We start from the raw sequence: 19,091 nt of genomic DNA, 5'->3' as shown, positions 1-19,091 counted from the left end.
CTGTAACCATAGTAGATACATTATGAGGTTTACAAAGTTGTTGAGATGCTCTTTGAACAGTGTATTTAAGACATAAAAAAGAAACATACAGACATAGCAGAATAGTAACTACCGATATCAATCCATGTAACACAATCATACCCAGATTACCAAAGGTATCAGCAAGCCATCCCCAGAGGGTTTTTCCTCCGGAGGACTGGTGTATCTTTGTAGTTGCTTTGATTATTCTGATCCATCTTCGGTCTAAAGTACCATTCTCCTGTGATGCCTAAGGCATAATCATATGCATACCGTACATTAGAGGCAACTCTAAGTTGTGAATAATCAGAAAATCCTGGAATTGGAATGGGGATCATTGGAACCCCTTTCTTAGTGTCGTGTGGAATGTGGGAACAAACCCAACATTTTGTTTTATTAAGGGCATTTTCATAGGTGCGTGTCATTTGGATACATTTGTTATCTGTCCATGATTCAACTAAGGACATACTCATAATTTTTGATTACTTCTCCTGCTGTTGTTATAAACCCTCTACGTTCCCAGGTTGCCATATAGTCGTGTACTACTCCAAATGCATAGTGACTGTCAGTGAAAATGTTAACTTTAATGTCTTTCGCTATTTTTAATGACTCAGTCAGCGCCACGAGTTCTGCCACTTGGGCTGAACAGTGTCCTGGCAGGGATCCTGTTTTTACGACGGTGCTATCATCCAATACCACCGCCCACCCAGTGTGGGGAATTCCATCTTTTATTTTCCTGGATCCATCAACATATAGTTCCAAGTCAGGGTCTGTGAGGGGGTTTTCTAGGAAGCGACTGTGGTCCTCCTGGAGAACCAGCTCAGAGCATGTATGCTCTTCTCCCTCCCCTAACATCCCATCTGCTGGGTTTACTCGTGTGTCTTTTATTATTTGTATGGATTTATCTCTGGGGAGCAAAACAGCTTCCCATCTAGCTCGTCTACTATCGGAGACTGAACGCAATTTGCCGGTGTGTAATAATTCAACTAACGTGTGTCCTGTGTGCAGAATCAACTGTGTGTTCATTACAATCGAATCGCATGCCTGCACTGCCCAAGAGGCGCAGTCTACTGCTGCCATACAGCGATGCATGCCTGCTGCTACCGTAGGTTGCTTTGTGGAGTAATAGGCGACGGGACGTGTCGGAACTGCTGTATAATAGATCCCATCTTGGGAACAGTAGAGGTGAAATGGTTTAGTATGATCTGGTAACCCGAGGGCGGGGGCATTGCTGAGAGCCTGTTTTATTACACGATAGGCTATTTCCTGTTCATGTCCCCAGTCTATGGGGTCCAAGGGAGCCGGGCTCCCTTTGATTAACGCCTGTATCGGACCTGTGGCTTGTGTGAAATTAGGGATGAAAGTGCGGCAATCATTAAGGAGCCCCATAACTTTACGCACAGCCCTAACATTATGTGGTTTTGGCATATTTAGAATGGCTTCTTGCCTATTATGCGTCATAGATTTTTGTCCTTGTGAAATGTTGTGTCCGAGATATTGAACCTTAGTTAAGCCTATTTGTGCTTTCTTAGGGCTTGCTTTAAATCCTGCCTTTTGTAAGACACCGAGGACTCATCAGGAGACGCAATCAAAAGATCATCCACGTACTGGATGATTAAACTATTCCAGGGTGTCAGATCCATTCCTTCTAAGGTCTTGGCCATTGCCTGGTGAAAGAGTGTCGGACTGTTGTGAAATCCCTGTGGCACTCTAGTCCATGTGTACTGTTTGTCACATACAGTAAACGCAAATTTATCTTGGGAATCAGAGTGGAGTGGCAGGCTCCAAAATCCATTGCTAATATCCAGGATGGTAAAAATAGAGTGTTCAGGTTTCAAATCATTTAATATAGTGTTGGGATTGGCTACAATCGGGTGTAACCGGGGTGTAACGTTATTCAATTGTGTGTAATCAATTGTGAGTCACCATGAGCCGTCTGGTTTTGCCACTGGCCAGATTGGAGAATTAGTGGTTGAATGCGTTTCACGTATTATTCCTTCATTTTGCAATGTTTGAATAATTGTCTGAACTGCTGTAAAAGCTTCTGGTTTAATAGGATACTGTTTATGTGCTTTGTGTACTGGACCTGGGATTACTATAGGTTCAATTTGTGCCAGACCACAATCTAGTTTATGTGTTGCCCAAACATCAGGAAATTCCTGACATACGTGTCCAAGTGGTGTGTCTGGCCATATATGAGGTGTTGACGGTGTGAGTGAGATACTAGCACAATTTGTTGCGTATCTTTGTGTATTCTTTTTATTCCCGTGTGTATTGGTCCATATTATGCAATTATTATTAGCATCCACTAGTGCGCCGGCTTCTCTAAGGATATCTATACCTAATATTGTCCCCTTTTATACAGGTAACGAGCTGAGATTAGGAGCACTCCCTTTAAGAGAGTGCTCCTAATCTCAGCTCATTACCTGTATAAAAGACACCTGTCCACAGAAGCAATCAATCAATCAGATTCCAAACTCTCCACCATGGCCAAAGAGCTGTCCAAGGATGTCAGGGACAAGATTGTAGACCTACACAAGGCTGGAATGGGCTACAAGACCATCACCAAGCAGCTTGGTGAGAAGGTGACAACAGTTGGTGCGATTATTCGCAAATGGAAGAAACACAAAATAACTGTCAGTCTCCCTCAGTCTGGGGCTCCATGCAAGATCTCACCTCGTGGAGTTTCAATGATCATGAGAACGGTGAGGAATCAGCCCAGAACTACATGGGAGGATCTTGTTAATGATCTCAAGGCAGCTGGGACCATAGTCACCAAGAAAACAATTAGTAACACTATGCAGTGAAGGACTGAAATCCTGCAGCGCCTGCAAGGTCCCCCTGCTCAAGAAAGCACATGTAGAGGCCTGTCTGAAGTTTGCCAATGAACATCTGAATGATTCAGAGGAGAACTGGGTGAAAGTGTTGTGGTCAGATGAGATCAAAATCGAGCTCTTTGGCATCAACTCAACTCGCCGTGTTTGGAGGAGGAGGAATGCTGCCTATGACCCCAAGAACACCATCCCCACCGTCAAACATGGAGGTGGAAACATTATGCTTTGGGGGTGTTTTTCTGCTAAGGGGACAGGACAACTGCACCACATCAAAGGAACGATTGACGGGGCCATGTAGCGTCAAATCTTGGGTGAGAACCTCCTTCCCTCAGCCAGGGCATTGAAAATGGGTCATGGATGGGTAATCCAGCATGACAATGACCCAAAACACACAACCAAGGCAACAAAGGAGTGGCTCAAGAAGAAGCACATTAAGGTCCTGGAGTGGCCTAGCCAGTCTCCAGACCTTAATCCCATAGAAAATCTGTGGAGGGAGCTGAAGGTTCGAGTTGCCAAACGTCAGCCTCGAAACCTTAATGACTTGGAGAGGATCTGCAAAGAGGAGTGGGACAAAATCCCTCCTGAGATGTGTGCAAACCTGGTGGCCAACTACAAGAAACGTCTGACCTCTGTGATTGCCAACAAGGGTTTTGCCACCAAGTACTAAGTCGAAGGGGTCAAATACTTATTTCCCTCATTAACATGCAAATCAATGTATAACTTTTTTGAAATGCGTTTTTCTTGATTTTTTTGTTGTTATTCTGTCTCTCACTGTTAAAATACACCTACCATTACAATTATAGACTGATCATTTCTTTGTGAGTGGGCAAACATACTAAATCAGCAGGGGATCAAATACTTTTTTCCCTCACTGTATATATATATATGTGATTTGATGTGTATTCTTATTTGATTTCCTCCCTCCTCAGGAATCACTGATAAAACATTGTTATTTGAAGGAGAACCTGACCACTTAATTCCCTCCATATCGGAAGTCCTGCAATGATCCATGTGCTGCTTGGAGGTGCACCAGAAACGGCCAGTCTTGATATTTATGATTGTCCAGATATTGATGTCCGTGAAACAATCAAATTAGTAAGTATTTCAATGGTTGAAACTTGTGTTTGCTCTGTATTCTAAGTTTCTGTGCCTTAGGGAACCTTTGTGACATACTAAAAGGACATACTGGTAAGATGTTGGGCACTTTTCAAACAACAAAAATGGCATTTGGTTAGTTATAAGGGACATTTATACCAGTCTGTGCAAATATCTATGCATATTCCAATGTTTGCTGCAGGACTTACAGATTGAGTGAGGGGGTCAATATGTTTGATTCAGAACTAACCACTGCTTCTTCAATTTTGTTTTAAACATAATTTAAAAGAAAAGTGGGCTATACATTGGTCTTGATAAAAGGAGCAGTGGTCCCTGAAGCAATTATTTTAGTTTTTTGGTCACAATTCCTAAAACCCATTTTCTGTAAAATATGTTATCAACTTGCATTAATATATTATCCAAAGTACAATCATACTAATCATGAAGATGTTCGTATTATTATATTCTAAGGGTTCTAGTCTATTGTGTATTGTGTTTATTATTAGGCCCTTCTCTTATGTTTTACAGTTGTTATTATTATTCCATACAATACAGGGATTAAATTAAGTATTTTAACCACAAACTTGAAGACAAAGTCTTTGAGGAAAGCAGGGCCCTGTTCGTTCCAAGGGTCAAGTTTCTTAAGACTCAAATAGCTATTTAAATGACTTTCGTATTCAGTCGACTTAGTCAATTGTCCAGCTGGATGGCTGGGCACAGGCGGGCAGCGCAGTCTGTAAAGTTCTTTATTTAATAAAGTCCTTTAAAAGAATTCTTCCTACAGCTCAATCTCCTTCTCCCAGTTTAACCCTTCTGTTGCTGGCAAAGACTTAGTTGGTTTCTGGTTCCGGTTCTGGCAACAGAGATACAAGTTGAGCTGTGGCAGCGAGTTACTGGTTTAGGTGAGAGAGAGAGAGAGATGCCGTGCATCTTATTTCCCTTATTATTTCCCTTATTACTTATTTCCCTCATTAACATGCAAATCAATTCATAACTTTTTTGAAATGCGTTTTTCTGGATTTTCTTGTTGTTATTCTGTCTCTCACTGCTAAAATACACCTACCATTAAAATTATAGACTGATCATTTCTTTGTCAGTGGGCAAATGTACAAAATCAGCAGGGGATCAAATACTTTTTTCCCTCACTGTATGTATGTATGTATGTATGTATGTATGTATGTATGTATGTAAGTGTGTGTGTGTCTGTCTCTGTGTGAAAGTGTGTGTGTGTGTCTGTCTGTGAAAGTGATTGTGTGTGAAAGTGTGTCTGTCTGTCTGTCTGTCTGTGAAAGTGTGTGTGTGTGTGTGTGTGTGTGTGTGCGTGTGTCTGTCTGTGAAAGTGTGTGTTTGTGTGTGTATGGGTGTGACAGTGTGTATGAGTGTCTGTCATGTAACTCGCACATCTGTGAGGGCACCATTTTTGCAGAAAGAGATGTACACATTTTGGAGCAACATATGCTGCCATCCAGACATTGTCTTTTCCAGGGACGTACCTGCATTTTTCAGCAGGATAACGCCAAACCACATTCTGCCCAGATTTCAAGCGCATGGTTGCATAGGCAGAGAGTGCGGGTGCTAGCATGGCCTGCCTGCAGTCCTGACCTGTCTCCGAATTGAGAATGTGTGGCGCACTATGAAGTGCAAATTAAGACAACGAAGGCCCTGTGCAGTTGCGCAGCTGAGGAAATGCATAATGGATGAATGGGGGAAAATCCCGCTTGCTAAACTTAACCAAGTGGTGTCTTCAGTGCCCAAGTGCTTAATAAGTGTTATTAAAAGAAAAGGTGATGTTACATAGTGGTAAACAGTCGACTGTCCCAACTTTCTTGGTTTCTTTTCACTGCTAATGAGATGCTGTAGAGTGAGTTAGTTATATTGCTTTCAGGAGCTCTAATCGTATTGATGAGTTCATGCAGCATTTGTAATTGAATTTCAAAAAGAAATCTTTGCTGTCTGGCCTGTGTGTATGAGATGTACTCTGTCAATCTTTGGCTAACAACTGAAACATTGGTAGAACAGAAATGGCAACATAAAAAAGAAAAGTACATTTTAAAAGAGCACATTAAATAGGATGAATATACAGTTTTTTACAATCACTTTGTCACTCATTTCAGAACCTTGATGTCATTTTTCAAAACTCTAGACACAAAACTCAAAACGGTCATCACTTGTAACACAGGCTGTCCAATGTTCAAAACATTGCATTGTGCATTCATATATTTAAAGAAACCTAGCACTTGCAGACTTGTTGGTTCAAATAACTAATTTATCATGAAATACCATAGTAACATAGTAACACAGAAGATACCGATAGTTTCACTGTGTAGTTGTTCGTACAATCATTAAATATTGTAGTACAAAATATGTGATACATGTTTCATTATGGTACTACACATAAATACATCACTGTAAAAGGACTAGTAGAGAGAATACTACAGACACAGTGGAATCATTGAACAAAATCTGAAATGTATTGATGCAATACAATCAAATCACACCATAGGTTTCTTTGAATCCATGCAACAATAATTAGCTACAAAAACGAACAAAACTACAGTAAAATGTCAACTGCAGTGTTCCTCACCTGGCTTAGTGTAAAAAGCAAAACAAAGGATTGATTACTGTACTTCTAAATTTCCATCAGCCCTGTGTTCAGGTTCAGGTTCTCACAACCATTTTTCACAAGAGGCATTTTGAAACTGAACATACCTGAACATACTCAGTTATCAGCTGCTTCACTCTGTCTGCATTTCTTTCAAAAGGCACACTATACTCTGTGCTACACATTGGTATGCAGTATACAGTCATTTGACAATTGAGAGTAGCCTAATGTTTAGTGCATGCTGAAGACTTGCCGCTTCTCAGTACGGACATTTCTGATGATTGAGGCCACAGTTGATCCTGAGTTGATTCTGAGGTTTGATTGAATCATTGTAGCTGCCTCAGTCATGGTCATGCCATGATTTACAACATGTTCTACAACTATTTCTCGGATTTCACTGGACACTATTTGCTGTTGCTGCCGCTGTCTGGTCCGTGGCCTTGTCCTCTACCACGTTCCCCCAACACCTCTCAAATGAGGCCCATGGCTGCCTCTCTGGTGAGGCCTAAGCCCTCCTCTATGACGAGGCCCACGACCACCTCTCAGAAGGGGTGCATGTCCCCTTCCATTCCTTTGACCACCACGTCTTCCTCCTCCCACTGCTTGACCTCTATTGTGACCTGGATGACTTGCCGGCTCCATGTTATCACTGTGTTGCTGGGGTGGATAGCACTCATTTCACTCGATACTCGTACCACAATGTGAAATCAATCATCAATAACCAGTTGGCAGTATTGGAAAAGCAATTACAAGGGCCTGCATACATACAGTAATGTCAAATCTGATGTGGAAGAACAATCATCTTCAACCAGGTTGGAGCGTTAGTTGCAATGCCTTTAATACACGCAGCGTGGAGAGGAACAGTGACTCAAGAAGATCCCAAAGTCGCTCTGCCTTCATTTTAACAGTCAGAGCTTTTATACACAAAAATCAAAGAGCTGGTTATAATCAGAAAGTCATTACTATGTTATCTTAAAAGTTAGCTAAGCAGAATTTATATCATTATAGGACAGAGTTCATAGATCAACACATGGATTAGGGAGCAGGCACTTCAATCATACTGTTTGACATTGTCTCCAAGATTCTCATCGTAAATAACAAGCAGAAATCAAACTACCTTCTGGCCTGACCTTCTAGCTTGACCTTATCTTTCTTAAGTATACAAGAGAGAAAAACAGGTATTAGAGAAAGAATTTCTAACTTTCCTTCCACACTGAAAACATGGTGTGGAAAAGTGCTACATGATGATGAATGATGATGAAATATTACATCCATAGATAATGTAGTCCAACTGGTTCATGCTCCTCGGTTATTGGTGTCAATGGATCTCATTATCCTGAAACTTTCATGATCGAAACATGGAATACTGTTCGTCAGTTTCCATAAAACTATGAATTAAGAGTAATGCAACAGTCACTTATCATTTTGAGCAGCTGTATCAATTGATAGTTAGATCTTTGTAATGAAATGAATAGACAGTGATCTCAGATGTAATGTGTGAATTGCATTTTGAAATGGTAATACTTTGACGTTAAGTTGTATCATTTTAGTTCAATGAACAAATGATCTGAGGTTGATGTGTATTGTATCCAAGCAATTGAAAAATGTGCATTTTGATCATCGGGTGTGAGTTTTGTGTCTAGAGTTTTGAAAAATGACATCAAGGTTCTGAAATGAGTGCCAAAGTGATTGTAAAAAAGTGTAATATCAGGGGACAGTGGCTATTACTGATCTGGCCTTCCGTGGCCTCTGTATTAATGTAACAGGTCACATTGTATGTGTACACTGATACTTGATAGTATAATATAGTACAAGTAAAAAACATACATAGGTATCATAGAAGTATTTTGCAGAAATGATTAAGGATAGTTATCAAAATGGAGAGGAAATGCTAAATCCAGTCTCCCCAGGCTGAGCTTCTATTGCTACACCTGCTAAGTGGCTGCTGGCCCCACTATATGGATAGAGCCACACCAAGTACAAGAGTCTCCCCATTGCTATTTATATCTCCCTATCCAGTCTTCTATACGTGTCAGGTATACAAGTGTGTGTGTGTGTGTGTGTGTGTGTCTGTCTGTCTGTCTGTCTGTGAAAGTGTGTGTGTGTGTGTGTGTGAAAGTGTGTGTGAGTGTCTGTCTGTCTGTCATGTAACTTGCACATCTGTTAGGGCACCATTAATGCAGAGATGTACACATATTGTTTATTTTCCATATATATGTATGTATGTATGTATGCATGTCCAATTGCTTTGACAATACAAATGCACTGAATTGAGACAGAGAGAGAGAGAGAGAGAGAGAGAGAGAGAGAGAGAGGTGCTAAGGCACATTTGTAACATAAATTAGGGAACATTTGAAACATGCTTAGGGAACATTCATAAGAACATAAGAACATAAGAAAGTTTACAAACGAGAGGAGGCCATTCGACCCATCATGCTCGTTTGGTGTCCATTAATATCTAAGTGATCCATGGATCCTATCCAGTCTATTTTTAAATGTTCCCAAACTTTCAGCTTCTACCACTTTCCATCTTGAATGCCTTGAAGCCCAATTTCCATTTGTTGTCCCCTGGTGCGTGTGTCCCTGCTGATCTGGAAAAGCTCCTCTGGTTTGAGGAACCTTTCATGATTTTGAAGACTTGGATCAAGTCCCCACGTAATCTCCTCTGTTCCAGGGTGAAAAGGTTCAGTTCCCTCAGTCTCTCCGAGTAGGACTTTCCCTTCAGACCTGGAATAAGTCTGGTTGCTCTCCTCTGAACTGTCTCTAAAGCAGCAATATCCTTCTTGAAGTGTGGTGCCCAGAACTGTACACAGTATTCCAGATGAGGTCTAGCGCATTGTACAGTCTTAACATTACTTAAATTCTACACTTTTGACGATATACCCTAGCATTCTGTATGCCTTTTGTATTGCTTCCCCACATTGTTTGGATGGAGAAAGTGAATCCACATAGATTCCTAGGTCTTTCTCATGCATTACTTCATCTAGATCTGTACCTCCCATAGTGTAATTATAGTGGACATTTTTGTTTTACTGCATGTATTACCTTGCACTTGTCCACATTGAATTTCATTTGCCAGGTGTCAGCCCACAACTGAATTTATCTAAGTTCCTCTGAATAGCATGTGCTGCCAAGATTGTATCTGCTAAGCCACCTATTTTAGTATCATCTGCAAATTTGACAAGGTTGCTAAGTATCCCAGAGTCCAGATCATTAATATAGATTAGAAAAAGCAAAGGCCCTAGTACTGATCCCTGTGGAACTCCACTAACAACCTCACTCCAGTTAGAAGTGACTCCTCTAATCTGTTTCCTATACATCAACCAGTTCATAATCCATCTACTTACATGACCCTGAATGCCTACAGCTTCCAATTTGAGGATCAGTCTTTGGTGTGGAACCTTATCAAAAGCTTTTTGGAAATCTAAGTATATCATATCATATGCTTTCACGTGATCTACAGCTGCAGTTGCATGTTCAAAAAAATGTATTAAGTTAGTAAGACATGATCTGCCTCGTCTAAACCCATGTTGACTATCTCCAAGAATATGGTTTTCATTGAGATGCTCCTCTATTTTCTGTCTAATCATTTTTTCCAACATTTTACAGGTGATGCAGGTGAGACTGATTGGTCTGTAATTTCCTGGCTCAGTTTTGTCCCCTTTCTTGTGGATTGGTATGAAATTTGCTGTCTTCCAGTCAGTGGGAACATCCCCTGTTCTAAGTGTCATTTGAAATAATCGAGTTAACGGCCTATACATAATTTCCCTCATTTCTTTAAGTACTGTTTGAAATATCCCATCTGGCCCAGGTGATTTGTTTGATTTTAATTCTGCTAGTCCCTTTAGTACCTCCTCCTCATTTATCCTGATCTCTCTTAGGGTTTGACTGGATTGATTGTCAACCTGTGGCATGTCATCTGTTTTTTCTTTTGTAAAAACCTCTGTGAAATACTCATTTAGAATATTTGCCACATCTTGTTCGTTTTCCAAGATACCTCCATTTTTGCCCTTTATCTGTTTCACCTCCTCCTTAATTGACCGCTTGCTGTTGTAATTTTGAAAAAAGCTCATTGCATTGGTTGTAGCTCCAAGAGCTATGTTTCTTTCTATTTCCCTCTTTGCTTTCCTGATCCCTTTCTTAAGATCTCTTTGCAGCTCAACATATTCTATGTATTTTGTTTCATCACCATCCCTTTTGTATGTGCTATACAACATTTTCTTCCTCTTTATATTTTTTTGCATGCCTCTGGTTTGTATGTATGTATGTATGTATGTATGTATGTATGTATGTATGTATGTGTGGAAGGAAAGTTAGAAATTCTTTTCTCACAACTGTTTTTCTCTCTTGTATACTTAAGAAAGATAAGGTCAAGCTAGAAGGTCAGGAGGCCATAAGGTAGTTTGATTTCTCTTTGTTATTTACAATGAGAACCTTGGAGACAATGTCAAACAGAATGACCTACGTGCCTGTTCCCTAATACCATGTATAGACCTATGAACTCTGTTCGATAATGATATATGTTCTGCTTAGTTAGCCTTTAAGATAACATAGTAATGACTTTCTAGCATGTATGTATGTATGTATATATATATATATATATATATATATATATATGTATGAATGTATGTATGTCCAATTGCTTTTGACAATACAAATGAATTGAGAGGGAGAGAGAGAGAGAGAGAGACAGACAGACAGACAGACTGACAAACAGAAAAACAGACACACACACAAACACACACACACACAGAGCCAGCCAGCCCGCCAGCCAGCCAGCCAGCCAGCCAGCCAGCTCAGCGATGACATCACGAGCCTCTCTCAGCTGACTGCTATGACATCACAGAGCACGTACATTCCGTTGCTTGCCGTCTGTCAACCACTCAGTCACTGCCAGCCAGACTGGCTGGCTGGCTGGATGTGGGGGCTGCTTGCTGCTGCTGCGTACCTTAGCAAGCTTATTTGCTTGACCGGCCTTCCTACTCCTCTGCCCACATGCCCACCTATGCCTCTACTCCAAGATACTTATACAATAGAAAAACTATGGTAATAATAATATAGCCCAAGACAAAAAATATTAATCTTTCTAGATTGTATTAAAGTTCAGCACTTCGGAAAAATAGAATTATTTTGTATTTCAATAAAACAAAAATTATTACTGGTATCCACACACCCAACCAATGTAAATGTCACGGACGGTGTTAATTAGCTCCTTAATCACCATTACTTATTATATTTATATTTCACTTCACTTTATGCAATATGGCTTGTGTATTTTGTTTGGTTCTATATTGCCATTATTTTGTGTGTTGATTATCTTTCACTTTATTGTTTAATTTGTTATTCACGTATTATTTTGATTGTTTGCACGCGTGCCTTATTATTTTTGTTTCTTCTTTCTTTCACAACTCACCTGGGTCCACCTGCACACGCGTCCCCACTTAATCACCCTGCCCTGGGAGAGGAGAGGATTATCTGCTGTAGTCCACTTTCCAATGTGGGAGGTCTCTGCGGCTCATATCTCATTCAATTATTTATTCATTTATCCTACATCAAGTTTATTTATTTTCCCACGTTTCATTCAATCACCATCAGAAGCTCTCTGTGCTAAAAGTGGCAGCACATTTGTCTCACACACATCAATCTCACCTTTTCCTGCTTCCCAAGCCTTATCAACTTACTCAGACCCTCGTCAACTTACTCAAACCCTCTTCAACTTTGGTTAACATTGCTCTGCATTCTAACAGCTATTCTTTCTCCTATTCTTAATTTCTTACAAGAAATGTATTCAGGTTTTTTTATCAATATGTTTTATTTATATTTATACAGATGTCACTCCATTATTCGTTTATTGAAGTCATATATGTACCTAACAAAATATTAGCCAATAGGCCATTGATCTCAATAATGATTCCCATAATCCTAGGACACCTTCTCTTTTACTCTTCCTTTCCATTCTTACTTTTCTCCTGTAAAGCATTTTATATTACTTGAGCTTACTTATTCTATAGTTGTAATCTTATACTTCTGCGGTATCTTACCCTTTTCCTACATCACTCATCTTAAAACCATGGTCTACTTTGACTTTCATTTCAGGTATTATATGCTAGGCACCAATAACCAAACATTTTCTGAAAGACTGTAACATGTCACCAGACTGTTTACATTCTCCTGCTTTCACAGGCTGTCAGGGCTGCACCAGGCTCTCTTCTAGCCTTTCGTTTCCTTGAATTTGACTTTTGACAGAGCTTGTCCATAACATGATGTTTAACAAACAAATTCTGGTTCTTCTTGTGGAGACACCATGACTATTTATGTATTACTATTATTATCCATCTGTTTATTCAATGTATATTTTGGATTACTTTTCTTATAATAGTCTTTCTTTCTGATTTCTGATGCTTGAGGCACTCTGTATAGAGCCAAAGTTCCTCATGAATATGATAAATCTGTTGTTACATTTTTAAATATAATTCTAAAATGATTGCCAAAACATAGACATTTACCTTATATCACCTTCAAACTATACATATACATAAACACACAAAGCACATACACATTGATATCTAAAGATAATTCAGATATCCGATCTGTGGCATGTTTTATTGACCCTGACTATTGATTGACCTTCCTCTTTACTCTGTCTAGTTTTGACTTGCATGGGTGGAGCTGGGACCGTTTTCAGAGCGGTCAGATCTGGATACAATGTATTATTATAACCAAAATCAGTGATTGATTTATATTCCGGATTATATGGGAGAGGAGCGCTAGCAAAACCTCCTTTTTCATATTCCCATGCTTTGCGATCTAAATCATCCCAATCGGGCCTGTCGTCCTTGGAGTGATCTGTGTCGCGACGCGCTCCTAACACGGCAGCACATCGCGCACCTACACCTTCACCTTTTCTGACCACTTTTCTTGCCCTTCTAATTTGCCTTGTAGTTCTATTAATTCTATCATATTTTTCACAACTTCTGCTCTCAATTCACATTACTGTTTATGATGATCTTCCATTTCTGTTATTTTCTTTTCTTGATTCTCACCAACCTGACACAATATCACAATTCCTTTCTCTGTCTTATCTGGTTGTTGTTGCTTCCACCAGTCCCGGTGCTCCTTCGGAGACCAGTCTTTCTCCCAACTTCCTTCCAACATTTTCTTCTCTACATTCTGTTTTTTTATTTCTCAAAAAACCAATAATGCTGGTGTCACTCACTGTGACGATTTATCTGAAATATTACATTATTATATATTATATTATGTATATATATTATAATAAAAACAAACACTCCAGTAAGGTACGGACACCCGTACATGACACTGGCTAAGGTAAGGGAACCCATAAACAACCATAAGCACCCCCGGACCTAGGACAGCCTGTAACTTGCTAACTTGCTAACTGTTTTGTTTGCTTCTCATCGTTTGCTGCTAGTTGCATGCCAAACGAGTTCGTTCTGTCCAAAATATAAGCTTTTTTTCTTCTAATAAACTCAATAAAAATACAGTGCACTAGCAACTATTTCCCTTTCAAAAGTTGTAGTCCCGTTTCAGTTAAAACAAAATGTGTTCTTCAAACAAAGAAAATACTTGTGTTTCTTTTCCCTCTTTACCTGCTCTTATCACAAAGCTTCTCAACACAATCTCAGGTGCAGGTGCACTCTGCGCTATCCTTTGCCCGAGCTTTGTCCAGGAAAACTCACTGTAGCCATCTTAGTTCAACACGGGCTCTCCTTACCTGCGAGTCACACGGGTCCAGTTCACTTTGCAAGTGAACAGTCTCTTCTCAGAAACAATAAGGAAACTTGGAAAGAAACACAATCCCAGGTCGGTGTTAAAAAAAAGTTCTTTGTTTTCATATTAAAAGAAAACATTTGTATTTTCTCTGCACACTTCACAGCTCCAATTAGCACACTCAACTAATCCCTGCCCCCCTCAGAACCGTCACTAAAGAAAGGTACTCACAGTCATTTTAAATATGACATCCTGTAGTGCTTGTTTTCAAAATATGATCTTATTATCACTTGAACCAAATAAATCCTTTGACCCACTAATACCAAATTACAGTTATGGGGGCCACAGATGTGATTTGAAAATACGATCTTCCATGTCTTTCTGTTGTGTTTTGACCTGGGGATCTGTAATTGTCCAAGTGGCTACTGCACATGTACTTATTTAATATTAAATGTGTTATTTAATTAGGCTTGGTTCTGGTGAGCATGTACAAGACGTCAGCTTTTTAAATAACTGTGTGTATTGGATCATACACATTTTAGAAATACTCTCTCAAACTTCCCGCACTGGTACCTCACCAGGGAGGTAGAAAACAGCAATAGCATTGAAAAAGTGTGATTGTAGTTCTGCTCTTCTGCAATATATTTCTACAATATCTTTAACATCTTCTTTAACATTGTTTTAAAGGCTGGGACCAATATGGTGGAATATCTCCAACACACGGACATTGAGAGACTCGACCCCTTTGTGCTGCTGCTCAGAGACCAACTCTCAGTTGTCTCTGAGTAGGCTATGGATCAACTTCCTTTCCTAATATGAAGGAGACCATGGATACAAAACCTATGAAAAACAGGTGATTATTGTTATTCTTCTCATTATAAACTACTTAATACATCTCTCCCATAAAGTACAACAGGATAGTGGTGACGTCATTCAGGATTGGATTGCCATTGGTCAAAAGCCCTCTGAGAGAAATTGTGTGGCGACACTCCACACTCTTAGAAGAAATTGTTCTGCACAGAACCATAAAGGGTTCCTCGAGTAATCGCTCTGGTGGATCCCTTTATGGTTCTATGTAGAACCCCTTCAAAGGGGTTACATGAAGAACCCCCAAACATAGCGTTCTACACAGAACCATTCGTTTTAAAATGTTATATATAGAACCCATTCAAAAGGGGGACACGTGCTATACCTGAATTTGTTTTCCAAATACAATCTTTAAAAAATGTATGAGTTCATATATACAAACACACATACACAACGTAGAAATCGCACTACTAGTGAAGTAACTTCATTTACATTATATGCCACAACTCCTCAATTTGGAACGCAAAAACAAGACATCTGATGTAAAAGTGTAAACTAATTACGAACAGCACTTTTGATTTTTATCTTCAATTCAGGGGCTACTTATTCGAACAGTAAACTGTATTCTCTCTTCAGAGTGACTGGAATGTTTTTGCCTACATTCAACTTAAATATGAAAGTTTCCAAAAACGGCATAGTTTTCTTTAAGGCTATTCAATGCCAAACACAAAATTCTCTCTGCTTTCAGTGCTTGTCCTTCAGCACAATTACACAGGTTCATGATGTTCTCATTTCAATACATTGTTTTCTTATTTAAACTATTTGACTTTGAGCTTACATTGAGAATAAAATCACTTTTGCAAGTAACACCTGGCCAAGAAAGGAAGCAGCACTACAATAAAACAATACACAGAATACAAAGCAGTTCCTTCAAAAGTAAAAATGATAAAGAGTGATGTCTGTCAGTAAATTACGTTGAGATACATATTGGTTATTTTGAATTAGGAGTCCAACTTCAATAACTTCTATTAACAAGCCAAAATACAGATCAGAATTACGGGTAATTGAAAAGAATATGTAGCGCCTAGGTAAGCTTGGATGTGTTCAGAGAAACACTAAAAACGGACCTTCCTCACACCCGTCTTGTTGAGGTGGACGTGGTCATACAGGTGATGTGGCTGGATGTCTCAGTGGTGTGCCAGGTGGACGTTGGGGAGGAGGGCACATCTTCGGGATACTTCTGCGTTGATTGCCTGGATGATGTGCAGGGGCACGTCTGTGCGGGGCAGCAGTGTGGAGATGGTGATTTTGGCAGTTTGGAATTCCTCTGTGGCTTTCTTTGCCACCTGTCTCAGGGCTGAGGCCACATCGCCCCTGCGGGCACTCAGGTCGTTAGTGCCGGTGTGGATGAGGATGTGTTTGACCTGGCACAGCCTCCTCTTGGAGAGCAGCTCCAGGGCTCTCTGTGCTGTCGGGCACCAAAGCTTTTTCACTTTTCGCCCAGGGAAGAGGCGCCTCTCATCCAGGAACTTCCCATTGGAGTCGCTCAGAATGACCACCTCTGTGTTGACCTGCCACTCCGGGTTTTGCGTCGGGAGTGGTGGGGGCAGCGGGTGTGTTTTAGGGGAGTGGCGTTTTAGGGGTTTGTGTATTAGTGGCAGGTCTGGTGATAGTGGGGGTGTCAGGAGTGGTGGGGAGTGTGGGTGGATCAGTGGGTGCGTCAGTGGGTGCGTCAGGGGTTGTAGGTGTTGTGGGGTCAGTGCAGTGCAGTCTCTGTGCTCCTCTCTTAGCTTCTCCAGCTGGCTCTGCAGGCTCCTCAGCTGGCTGTGCTGGGGTGTCCTGGTCAGCTCCTCCCTCGCTCTGTGCAGCTTCGTCCTCAGGGTTTGGCTCTGCTCCTCCTGGTCTCTCACTGCTGCTCTCAGCTCATGGATCTCAGCCTTGTGGTGCATCTTTAGTCCCTGAACTCCGCAAACTCCAGCTCCAGCACTGATAGGCATTCCTTTAGTGTTTTAATGTTGCTGGAGAGTTTTGGGGAGACAGGGGGGCAGTCTGTGGGAGATGGGGCACTGTCTGGCTCCGTGTGGCTGGGGGCAGACTGCAGGGTGGCCGGCTCTGGCTCGTGTTTCTCTACCTCAGTCTCCTGCTTTGAGGTGTGGAAGCCGAGAGCTAATTGGTCCTGGCTGCTCTCGCTGTCCTGCACCATGAAGGTCCCGTTGTGGTATACATTAAAAGTGAGCATCACACTGTCTGTGTCTTTCTCTACCAGCACTGAGATCTGCCTGCCTCTGCTAATGCCCCTCTTGTTGTTATTGGCGTATGTCTGGCACAGGGTTTTGTGAAAGGCGGTGGGGTACTGAGTGTAGAACAGTAGATTGTTCTTGACCCTGTTTTCTCCTTTACCGGTGTAGTCTAGGATGAGGGTCTCAGGAGATGCTCTCATCACAGCTTGTTTGTAGTCCTTCTTAGCCTGTGCAGAGCGAATGTCTTCAGGGTATCGGATTTCAAAAGGCAGCTCTGCAGTCAGACTGCTGTTCGATAGATTTGTATCAGTCTCAGTGGCAGTTGGGCTCTCTCCTACTGTCACTCTATTCAAATCGGAGCTCTGCATTTTCATTGGCTGAGTCAACTACTGAGAATGCTTATTTATTTTATTAATACATACTTTTTTGTTTAATTATTTGTCTCTATAGGTGAAAGGTCTTACCTCCAATTCTTGTCTTCAGCTTTTCTTTTCTGACTTTTCTTCCTGAACTGTCTCTCTGCTTTCTTCTTTTTGTGTTTCTCTTAAAATTATAATTTTTTGAATACTTTTTCTTCTGAATTTCTATTCCATGTCTTCTGTGTATATTTATAGTGCTATATATTCATTTGTAAATGACAAATTAAATCCGCTTATGTATAAAAACAAAAGTTTTTTAGGAGCTCATATTCCTCTCTCTCTCTCTCTCTCTCTCTCTCTCTCTCTTTCTCTCTCTCCCTCTCAATTCAATTCATTTGTATTGTCAAAGCAATTGGACATACATACATATACATACATACATACATACATACATACATACATACATACATACATACATCTACACGGAAAATAAATAATAGAATTATGAATCACAATAAGATGTAATGAAGTACAGAAAATGAAAATGTAAAAAAATGTGATCTTTAATACATACAAATAAAGAAAATAGGTTTACTATTTCCAGATTCCTTTTTTGAAATACAATGACATGCATAACAAACAAGTATTTACATTATATTTACAGCCGGTGCTCGTGTGTCACTGTGTCCCTCAGGCTGTGGTAGGCGCTGACATATTGGGCAGCCAGGGTGGCTGTGTGTCCCTCCCCCAGGAGGACTGGCGTTTTTCTTTTTTCTCAGTTTTGTCACAGGTTGGGTGGGCATCCATTATGTTGTTACAGAATTTGTCCCTTATTTTGGGCTAAAGCTTTCCGTGGAGGGGAACGTGGATCAGTTTGTACCATTTTTGGGAGAATCTGCCTTGTTGGGGCGGAGCTGTGACCAGGTGAACAGCAGATCGGGCATAGGTGGGCATGTGGGCAGAGGAGTTGGAAGGCCGGTCAAGCAAATAAGCTTGCTAAGGTACGCAGCAGCAGCAAGCATCCCCCACATCCAGCCAGCCAGCCAGTCTGGCTGGCAGTGACTGAGTGGTTGTCAGACGGCAAGCAACGGAATGTACGTGCTCTGTGATGTCATAGCAGTCAGCTGAGAGAGGCTCGTGATGTCATCGCTGAGCTGGCTGGCTGGCTGGCTCTGTGTGTGTGTGTGTATGTCTGTGTGTGTGTGTGTGTGTGTCTGTTTGTCTGTTTTTCAGTCTGTCTGTCTCTCTCTCTCTCTCTCTCTCTCTCTCTCTCTCTCTCTCTCTCTCCCTCTCAATTCAATTCATTTGTATTGTCAAAGCAATTGGACATACATACATTCATACATATATATATATATATATATATACATACATACATGCATACATGCTAGAAAGTCATTACTAT

The sequence above is a fragment of the Amia ocellicauda genome, unplaced genomic scaffold, assembly GCF_036373705.1.
Source record: "Amia ocellicauda isolate fAmiCal2 unplaced genomic scaffold, fAmiCal2.hap1 HAP1_SCAFFOLD_75, whole genome shotgun sequence".
Taxonomy (NCBI): Eukaryota; Metazoa; Chordata; class Actinopteri; order Amiiformes; family Amiidae; genus Amia; species Amia ocellicauda.
Note: the sequence above shows the minus strand (reverse complement) of the source record.